The sequence below is a fragment of the Passer montanus genome, unplaced genomic scaffold, assembly GCF_014805655.1.
Source record: "Passer montanus isolate IOZ18808 unplaced genomic scaffold, ASM1480565v1 scaffold54, whole genome shotgun sequence".
Taxonomy (NCBI): Eukaryota; Metazoa; Chordata; class Aves; order Passeriformes; family Passeridae; genus Passer; species Passer montanus.
Window position 1 is genome coordinate 6,459,544 of NW_024370374.1, and position 10,511 is coordinate 6,470,054.

Genomic DNA, 10,511 nt, shown 5'->3' on the forward strand with positions numbered 1-10,511 from the left:
GGAAGATCTTAATCACTTAATTAAGGCTAATTTAAGATTCCTTATGTATTTTTTTTCCTTCCTGATTTGCTATGAATTTCTATTGCTTAAAGATTTAGGAGTGGAGGGAGAGGAAGGGTTCAGCTAAAGTGTTTTTGATTCTTTTGGTAAAAATACAGAAATAGAGTGATGAACCTCACAGACACACTCAGGTATGAACTTGACACATTTTGGGGAATATTGGTTTGCATCCTTCCAACATTTCTTAAAGTGCAGAAAAAAAATTAAAAAGGACATACAAAGCTAGAATAAAAAAGAGGGCCTATAGGAAAATGGTGCAGGGTATAGATTAGTTACCTTCACCTCATGTATCAGAGCTATCTCTTACCTTGCTAGATGGTTTATCTTTTCACTTGCCTGTATAACAGGAGTAATACAGGGTGTTACCCCAGCTTTAACATCGTGCTTTCATCAGATCCAGTCAGTCCAGTGCTCTGCCTTAGGGTTTTATTGAAAACAAAATAAAAATAGCTGTTTGCCTATGTTGTCCGTGTAGGTTTTAATGACTTTTCTCTTCCACTAGATTTTTGTCTAATTAAAAGTGTATATAACTCTTGGGAGCTTTCCAGAAATCAGCTGGTTTTGATTTAATCTGAAGTTGTTATAAATACACAGAACCATTTGTTTTCTGAATTCCAGGTAGGAATAATTTGGAGTTCAAGGGTTGAGGGGTAAAATTGGCTTTGTAGTCCATCTCTAAGCAATGCACTCTATTTGACCCTGTTTCAAAATGACCTTGATAAACTGGGGGAAATCACCAAAATTAGTGAAATAAAATTTGAGATAAATATGCTGTGTTACAATTTACCAGTACATGGCAGGGAAAAAGTAGTATTAGGAGACAAATATTATGGGGCTGATAGTGTAATGCAAATTGAATGAACAACCAGTATCTGAAAGACATCAAAAGATAATTTGCTGTAACTTGTAATAGTACTTCCCTTTGTATCTCTCTCTGTCCATTTTGGGCCCTGCATTTTAAAATAAATTGTTGGGGAAAGGTGTTTATTACAGGACAATAACAGAGGTCTTAAGACATATGAAAGGTGTGAGTTTAGGAGAACTTTAGAGTAAACAATTTGTTCAGATCAACAAGAGACAGACAAATACTTTTTAAAACAATACTCAAATATGCAAATGGCTGAGAGGAGTGAAGAGTTGATGCTTTGTAATTGCTGTGTGCTGGTTGTAGGAGAAGCTGTAGTTTGGATTTGAGGCTGCTCCCTAGCTCTGAGCACTCTGTCTGGGAGGGAGCAGAGTCCTCTTTGCTCGAGAGCTGTTTCAGGAGGGATTTGACAGGCGCCTGCTACAGCTTTGTCTGGATGTTTGTGAACCTGCCCTTGCGTGGTGGTGGCTCAGCTGCTCTGAGATCCTGTCCCGCCCACCTCTCTGTGCTTTCACCAAGAAGAATTCCCCTGGCTGTAAGAAACCTAGCTTTTGTTTGGTCTAATGGCTTACAAATATTTACAGTGTGCAAGTGTTGTACAAGTAGGCGTAGCAAAAACAAAATTATGCTCCTTCAACTTCCCATTATACACAGAAAGATGAGCTTGAGTTGTGTGTGCTGCATTGCTGATACTTGGCCTTGCACTGGCTCCCCGTAGTTCTCCATGCAATTCACTCTGCTGGGTTTCCTTTCATCTCATTTCTAAATCCTTTAGCTTTTTGGGCAAGAAGAAGGCATGTGTTGCCCTTCTCCCAGTTTGTGTTGGCTCACTGACAAGCCAGATGGGTCGGATAACTTGATTTTTCCCTTGATGAGGACACGTAGTTTGGGCGCTCTGCTCTGCCTGCTACCAGATGTCACAAAATACATGACGTTCATACCTCTCACACTTCAGCTCTTCTTTCAGACTTTGGTTGGTAAATTAATTCAGGGAACTGATGCAGCATAAATCCTAGGAAAAGCTAGAAAACCTTAGGAAAAGCAAAGATGTAGTAATTAACCTTAATATTACAGAATCTTACCTTACCAAAGGTAATGATGATTAAAAATTAATTTTGTTAATTGAAATAGGTCTGATGTTTCCCTGGATGCAAGGCAGAGTAGAATCTGAAGCCTTTCTTTATTTCCTTTCTGCACCCTCCAGACATACACTCTCTTTTTAAAAAAATTAAATAGATCATGAAGCATCTAAGTAATGAAGTTAAGGTCACAGGAAATCTGTTGCAAATTCAGGAATAAACACCAGATCATCAGACTTCTTTAAAATTTAAGTTCATATTTCATTGTGAACTCAAAACCTCTTCTATATTTGTAGAGCTACAATTTTCCCAGCATAAAGTGAAAGAAGATGGTCAGAAAAAAAAACCCCAAAACCTCAAGGCTGAGCTGGCATTTTTCAAATACTAAGTGCTTGGGGATATGTCCAGCAAACCACTGGAAAAACCACCTATCAGTGTGTCCCACAGAGAATATGAGGGCTTCAACACTATAAAATGGAGTCACAAGGCATAATAAATGCTTTTCAAAAGTGTCTTAGTTAACTAAAATTGTTGCAATCCTCAAGGAAAAACTGTGGTATGCATTTACCTCCATCATCTATGAACTTGTTTGCCAAAGGAAGCAAAAGGATGTTTTTGTCATGAACAATGTATGTTTACCCACTGTAAGAGAAATCCTAGATGTTGCCTTTGATATGGCATTCCAGCCACTGAAGTAGTTTATTGATATTATTTTCTTGTCTAGTCCTATGCTTAAATTTATCCACAGTAATTGTATAAAAGAATGGTTCACTGATGCTGAATTTCTTAACTGTAAGCTAGAGGCAATTGTAGCTTGTCCTTTAATACTAGAAATTCCTTGTAACAGTCTGTCATCTTTTTCCCATTAACCAGTGGAGCAGTTGTTATCTTTGTTCTGTGCAGAGACTTTCATGGACCCCATCACTGCATTGAGTACCTCCCAAGCACTCTTCTGAAAACATCCTGCTGGGATAGGAAAATATTGCTATCCTTATTTTGTAGATGATCAGCTGAGATATTTGGTGATCTGCCCACAGCCAAGCTCTTGAAATCCCTGGGAGAGTTAAGAATAAAACCTGCAGTCCCTGCTCACTGCCTTTGCTAGCACACAATGCTGCCTTCTTTTTTTTTTTCTTTTTCTTTTTTTTTTTTTTTACCAGATGTGAGCTTCAAATGTTTAGGAGACGATGTTGACTTTTCTACATCAATGGGTTTACAATTTTGTTGCTGCTTATTCTTGTATATAACTTTTTTACTTTGTTTAAAAGTTAAAAAAAGTCCTGGAACCTCTAAACTTCTAAATCTACTTATTTCCTATCTTATCCAAAGAGGGGGGAGGACTATTGCTGGTTTGCCATCTTATTTATAAATATGTAGTAGGGATGAGCTGAGGCTAGCACATGTGCAGGAAGTTTGGTAAGTGTAAGGAAACTGATAGATTCTAGTTATTAAGTCACTACTTCAGCTGTACAAACGAGAGGAAAAATAGAGGATGACCACCCTAAGCAACAGCTCCAGCCTTCTGTCAGACCTGAAACATACTTCAAAAATGCTTTTAGCCTCATCTTCCTTTGTACTTCTTGTATTTTGTTCTTGGAGGTGACTAAACAGTCTTTTTCAGAGCTGGTGAGCGCTTGTAACATAATACTGAATTTGGAAAACGGCCTAGGAGGCCAATTGCCCTGCAGAGTCTCACTGGCAAAGGATCATCAGCATTTAAGAGGGTGGAGATTCATGTCAAAAGAGAAAATTGAGTGCATTTTAAGACCAAGTTCTGCTATCTATCAGGTGTGTGTGTCTGTGTAAGGTGAAATACAACCTCTAGTACAACCACAGGTTGCTGGGCTGGATGCAGAAATTACAATTTGATTTTAAGGACTGTGTTACACAGCCTGTCACATTAGGTAAGACCTGAAGGGATTTTGATTTTTATGCTTAAAATTAGGGTTATAGTGTAGGTTTCTGGCTAAAAGCAGACTGGATTTGTTAGCTCCCAGAAAAGAACTGCTGTTTTGTGTCTGCTGCAAAACTAACACTGTCGCATTGAGCTGGGTGGTGGTGGTGGTGTAACCATGGCCTTGTACAAGGAGCATCCTTCTAGAGTGAGCTGGGAAGCCAGTCTGGCCCCTACTGCCTTATGTTAAGTCTCCTTGCCTTTAGGAGTGAATTGGTTCCTCACATGATATGCTGAGCTGCTGACAGTGCTCTTTTTTTCTTTTTTTTTTTTAATAAGTACTGCTCTTAGAAAGTAAAACTTGAGTCTTCCCATACCTGTTCAATACCAGTGAGAGTAATCTTGTATTTCACCAAAACTACAAATGTTCAGTTCCCGGCGTCCTGGATAATGGGTGGTTTCTCTGAAAAGACTTGGATAATTGCAATAGGAAAATGCCTCCAAAAAGTTCCCTGTGAAGTCAAAGGTGAAGGTGTTAAGCTCAGAGAAAAAAACTTAGATCAAAGTAGCCAGCAGATGGGGCCATAGAGGAATAGGTTGTCCTTTAATCTTCACTGCGTTGTGTGAGGTGTCACCCCTCTCTTTCTGTTGTCAGATTTCAAGAAGGAAACAAAGCTATTCTTTCCTAATACAATTCAATCAGAGCCCTCAGCAAGATAATCAGCAGGAAAAGCACCTGCCTTCCTTGCTTTGGATTTGGTGATAGACCCCAGTTTTTGATAGGAGTTGGTTAATCCATAATCCAAGCACGTGGCCCACAGCAACACCTGCCACGCAGGTGAGCTTTTAATCTTGTTAATATACAAATATAGATTTTTGTATTAACCTCACACACATACACACCCCATAGTAAATATCACAAGTAGGAGAATTTAATAAAATGAGATTATAAATGTCTAATGGACTTTTTGTTGGGCAATAAAGTTGCCCACATGTTGTAATTGAGGTCTGAAGTTAACTTGTTTGCTGAGGCCTCCCTGGGGTAGATTGCACAGACTAAGAGAGCATGTGAAAAAATGTTTCTAATGCTCTGCTTTTCTTCCTGTTTTGTCCACTAGCCTTTGCTCCTTAGCTCTGTCTTGGGTTGGTGCCCACTGTAATATCTACTGCCATCAAACTCAGCACTTTAAAATTAGGCACATGTTTGAAACATCTGCTTATTTGAGACCCTCCACAGTGACTATTAACTTTTGCCTCTGACGTTTTCCAAAGCCCTTGGTTCTCTTCTCATCTCCTGAATGACCCTGATGCAGTCCTCTAGAGATCTGTAAGGCAGGATCCTCTACTTCCTAATTGTGTAGACATTGGAAAGTGAGGTATTGTCGCTCTAGGACATGAAATACAATGACGAGGACACTGGAATTTCCAAGGTAAAAAAGACGGGAAGTTTAATTCTGACTCCAACATTTACAGATTTACAAAAGTGACAGTGGATTGGAGGATGACAGTGCCACCTCTCCAATGACACTGGACATCAAATTTCTCCTCCTCCATAAAAGAATGCAAAACACAAAGTTATTTACATAAAGCCTGTGAGAAAGTTCGTTACAAGAATGTAAACATCAGAAGGCTTAGAACTACTTAAAAGAACAGGGTGACAAGGTATGAGGAAAGTTTGAGTTCAGGCTTAAATATCCTAAGGCTCATATGTGTGAGTACCCTGGGGGGGCATCCCCTAAGTTAGGGAGGCACAAGAAGCTCCCCTCAAAGCTGTTTGACCCCACTGGCTCCTTTCCCTCTTCTATGTCCCTGAGCCACTCCCTGTTCCCTGATTGACCCTCGTCTTGGTGCTGCCCTGAGACCAGGTTCACCACCCAACCCCTCGGGAGAGAGAAACGTGCACCATCCATGTGTATGTGCTCTGGACCTGAACATCTTACCAGGCAGCTGAATAAAGCATCTGTGGGTACCATGCAAAGGCCCTTTTTGCTTCTTTACCCTGGACCCTACCAGCTGCTACTCAGGCTGCAACATAGCTGCATTGTATAGGTGGACCTTGCGAAATGCACGTCTGAGGCGCCTCACGTGCAGTTCTGCACTGAATTTTCATGTGTGTTGTTTCTGATCTGCACAGAGAGGTGCTACCTGGCTTTTCACCAGACACTCATGACCAGGTGTTTGGGGGAGGACCACATCCAGCGCATTAAATGAGGAAAAGCAGATTTAAATCCCAATCCCACACAGATAAAATTGAGGTTTGGATTGAAAGGTTTGTGACCCGTCAATGCGTGTCTGAATCCCACTTGTGGTGGTGTTCTGGCTTAAGTAGAATATGTGTTAAATACTACCATTTGAGCTGGGCTTACCAGTGGGGTTAATGGAGCCCTCCGACCAGCAAAGGCTGCTTTGCCACTTATGCTTCAGGTCATTTTGTAGGGTTGCTGTTACAGTCCTTCTGACTGTACAATATCTTCTTGGCTGCTTAATTGTGATGTAGGAATTAATACTCCCATGCAAGGAAGTGGTAGGTCAGACACAATGCTCTCAAAATAATTTTGGAAGAATTTTAAAAAACTGGATTATCTGACGTATTACAGAAAGCACAGAATCTGCTCTGTAGGCTCTTTGGGGCAGAAATCCTCTCTCTGAAAATTGAGATAGATAAAGAGAAGGAACACTTTCCAGTGAAGAAAATGAGCACAAAAATTCTCCTAGAACTGGGGACTGAACCCCATTTGCCACTCTGTTACCTCTAGTAGACCTTTCTCCTCAGTAAATTTGACCTGAAGTTGTAATTTTGGTCCTTCTCAAAATACATCTTAATTTGCTACTCTGATGGTGTATTTTTTCTAGAAGTTCTCCTTTTTGTACAGACTGATTAGTATTTGATCACAGTTACTGTCCTCTTTGTGATCTGTTGGCAGTGCTTAAGAAGGAAATTGTGCAGGACTCACTTGCAGAGCTTCCCAGGCACAGACCAGTGTTTCATGGGAGCAACAAACAGTGGAGGTCAGGAGTTTTCCTTTCAGGTGCTGCAAGATCGCTTTGAGATGCCAACAACTAAAAAGATGAAAATCTCTGAATATGAGATAAAGATTATATTTCTTTTATTTTTTAAAGTTTTTATGTACTTTTTTTGGATGTGAGAGGTTTTCTTAACTCTTTAGCTGTGGCTTTAGCCAGCAGAGGGAGTTCAAGCCCCCATCTGAGACTGACGGTGCAGGCTGGGCTGTGTGATCAGCACTTCTGGATGTACTTAATGGAACATTCTCAGCATAGTTAAGTGCTGGGGCCTGAATCAAGGGGGTTGGAATACATTCAGGTTTTGTTTTTTAATGGCAAAACATAAAAAGGTATGTTTTGAGGCAGTGAATTATCAGTAATACATATCTGTTTGTACCAAGATGTTTGTATCTGTAACACTTCTGCACTGTGCTTGGAGTATGAAAATGTAAGGGTAAGAAAGTAGCACTTCTTATAAAGTGCCACATTCAGGGGTTTTTTTGTCTCATAGTTAAATACCATTAACTGTTAATGAGCCTCAAAACAATCTCTGATCTTTTAGAATCCCAGAGAGCAGCAGTGGACGGAATGTTTTGGAAATAACTTATGTCTTTTAATGCAGTTATCAAATATTCTTGTAGATGCTTACTGGGAAAGAAGTTAGTACTTCCTTCCTTTCAGTTTTTAGTGTATTATTCTACAACCTGTATGTTCTGGTGAGAGGAACATCCTACTACATCTTGTGTGCCAAAACAAGAATAGTAATGAAATAGGTGAAAATAAACCAAGAACTGCTGGGCTTCCTTTAAAACTGTACTTGTGGTTCCTCTGTGACAATAAACTCTTAACTGAGTGTTCACCCCTGAGCAGTCAGAGTCTTTTATATCAGCTCAAGTTGATAACTGATAATGTAAACTACATTTTAAAGTAAGTCATTGTATACTTTAGGCTGACAAATGTTAAATTATACTAATTTGAGCAGATGCACATGTTGTTGCCTAGAATTCTGGACAGGTTCTTCAGAACTGAGCAGCTTGTTCTTGTGTGCAAATACATATTGACAAAAATTGCTTGCCTAGTTTCTTGCATTTCCTTAAACTGGCACTATACAAATGTCTATTTTTACTGCAAGGAAAGCTGAAGTGTTCAAACTTTTGAGGACTTAATTAAATAGGTGGGGTGACCCTAAAGACCCACATTACAGCATTTCCCCTTTTTCACTTAAACCTGACAGGCTACCACTTGTGTTTATACGGCATAGCAACCTAAATTTAGACGTAGTAGTGAGGACTAAAACAAATTGCGCTTTGTCAGGAGGGTGAAGAAAGGAACTGAGCAATGAAAACAGTGCGGGGAGTCAGCGTGTCTGGCACTGACACAGCGCTGCGAAATCAATGCTTTGATGGCCTATAAAGCGTAATAATAGCTGTGTGAAAGGTCTGCTGTGCTTAGCTGGAATTATCTCTTGTGCACAGGAAAGTACATTGTAAACCAGTAAAAATTAACTGCCACTGCACAACGATGGTTTTGTGACTGGGAATTCAGATAAAGTTTTGCCGCTGTTGGCGGAATGATGAAAAGGACTGGGGCCATTTGCATACAGGTGAGGAGAGGTGGTGATGTCCTGTGTTCCCAGAGGCCAAGGTGCCACAGGTATGCAAAGTGCTCCAGCTCTAAGTGCTGCCTTTAACTTAACCTGATTTTTTTTTAACCTTGTTGTAGAGTAGGAGAAAAGGGTCTTGGGAAAGGAACAGTCCCAGGAAACGTCATTGGGTGGCAGCAGAGCATTTACCACTGTCTTTACAAGCCAGGACAACCACTTATCATGGCATCCCAGGAAAATAAAGCTAGAAAGACTTGCAGTGTTCTGCATGTCTGTGGTAGAGGTAACTACAGATGAGATCTCAGAATGGTATTTATGGTGAGACAGCCTTTTGTGTTTGAGACACAAAATTTCTCTCCAAAAGTGTGTTTTCATGTGTCTATATGTCTGTATGTATGTAAAAATATATATATTTATATATAAACATGCATATGCATGTAAACATAAATCTATGTGTCTGCAGGTGAGGTTTGCTCTGTGATAGTGAGTGAGGAGCTCTAATGTGATGACTGCAACCACAAACTCCCAGATTAGATCCTATATCCCTGGCAGATCAAGCTTGTTCCCAAGAAGTACTTCTTGGAGCTGGTGTGACTAAAAGCATATAAAAGTTCTTAATTAATTTTTCTACTGGAAAGAATCAAGTGGATCTGTGAATGTTGCCAGAAAAAGTGATAGTTTTTATTAGTAATTTTTTGTTTTCTGTAGTAAAAATATTACAAACAGGACAGTATTTGTTATCCTTTTAGGAAGAAGCTAACCTCTCCTTATTTATTCTTCAGCATGAGTTTGCCTTTTTGGATAATGTAGATAGTGCTTGAAAGGCTTTAAAAATCTGTCTTATATGTGGATCTAGGAGCTAAGAGTGTTTTGGGTGTGTTCATTTTGGTGAAGAGGTAGAGCATTTGGTTTTCTTCATTTTGTGTTTTCCTTTAACACCTCACCATGTAGCTCACACAAAGGATTGTGTCATGGCCTTAAGAGAACACAAACTGCAGCAGGCATACATACAAACGTGCCTGTTTCCTTTATGGACTTACATCTTTGTTTGCTAGCTTTTTAAAAATTGTTTGTGAGTTGCTGCTATTGTAAGTAAATCTCTTACTTTCCAACTGCCCATTCTGCTGTCACCACCATGGAAATGCCATCAATCTCCTACTTTATGGGCAATGTCGCTGCAAATGTGGAAACTCAGTGACTGGAAGGAATTTAACATCTTTCTTTTGCTATTTCTCCTGGGAATAAGAAAGTTAAAACTGTCCCCATGGACTTTCTTCAGGCATCAGGGACAGGCTGGCTTTGGGAATTGTTTGTCCCTGAAATAGGGAGGGACCTCTGTGGTTCACTGCTCTTACTGAGCACTGAATGTCAGGTACCAACCCTTGTCTGGCCTGAAGATCTTGCCTTAGTAATGCTGAGGTTTTTCTGAACTACACTGATTTTTGTTTGGTTCAGTCCCAAGACCCACAGTCCACAGAAACAAGAACAAGCTCTGAACAAGTGCTGCTCTGTTTTGAAGCTCTCACCGAGCTCAGGATTCAGTGCTTTCTTCTGTATCTCCAAAAGTTATGATCTTGCATGAATAAAAGGTGGGTTTTCTGGATCCCAGGTCCCTGGGAACCCTAAACTTCTGTTTGCTGGTGGCATATGGCCTCTTCAAGGAATAAAGGCTTTTGGCTCCTGCGGAGCTTAATAAAGCCTATTTTTATATCACACGTGAGTACTGTTGGGAACTCTATGAAGAAAGGTATGTCTAAAATTATATTGCTATTTTGACTGTTCCAATTACTGCAAAAGGTTCTGGACTGATGTCTCAACTTGTAGTGACTAAGACATCAGATGTCCCTTGTCTTGAAAAGCTTGGAAAATTGTGCAAGAATCAATGTGAGAAAAGAAACCTCTTCTGTCATAGGAAGGTTCTTTGTATTTGGACCGGATGTAATGAAATTATTACATTAGGTCACCTTGGTTCTGTCTGCAGTGATTTAACTACAGTGAATTGACTTA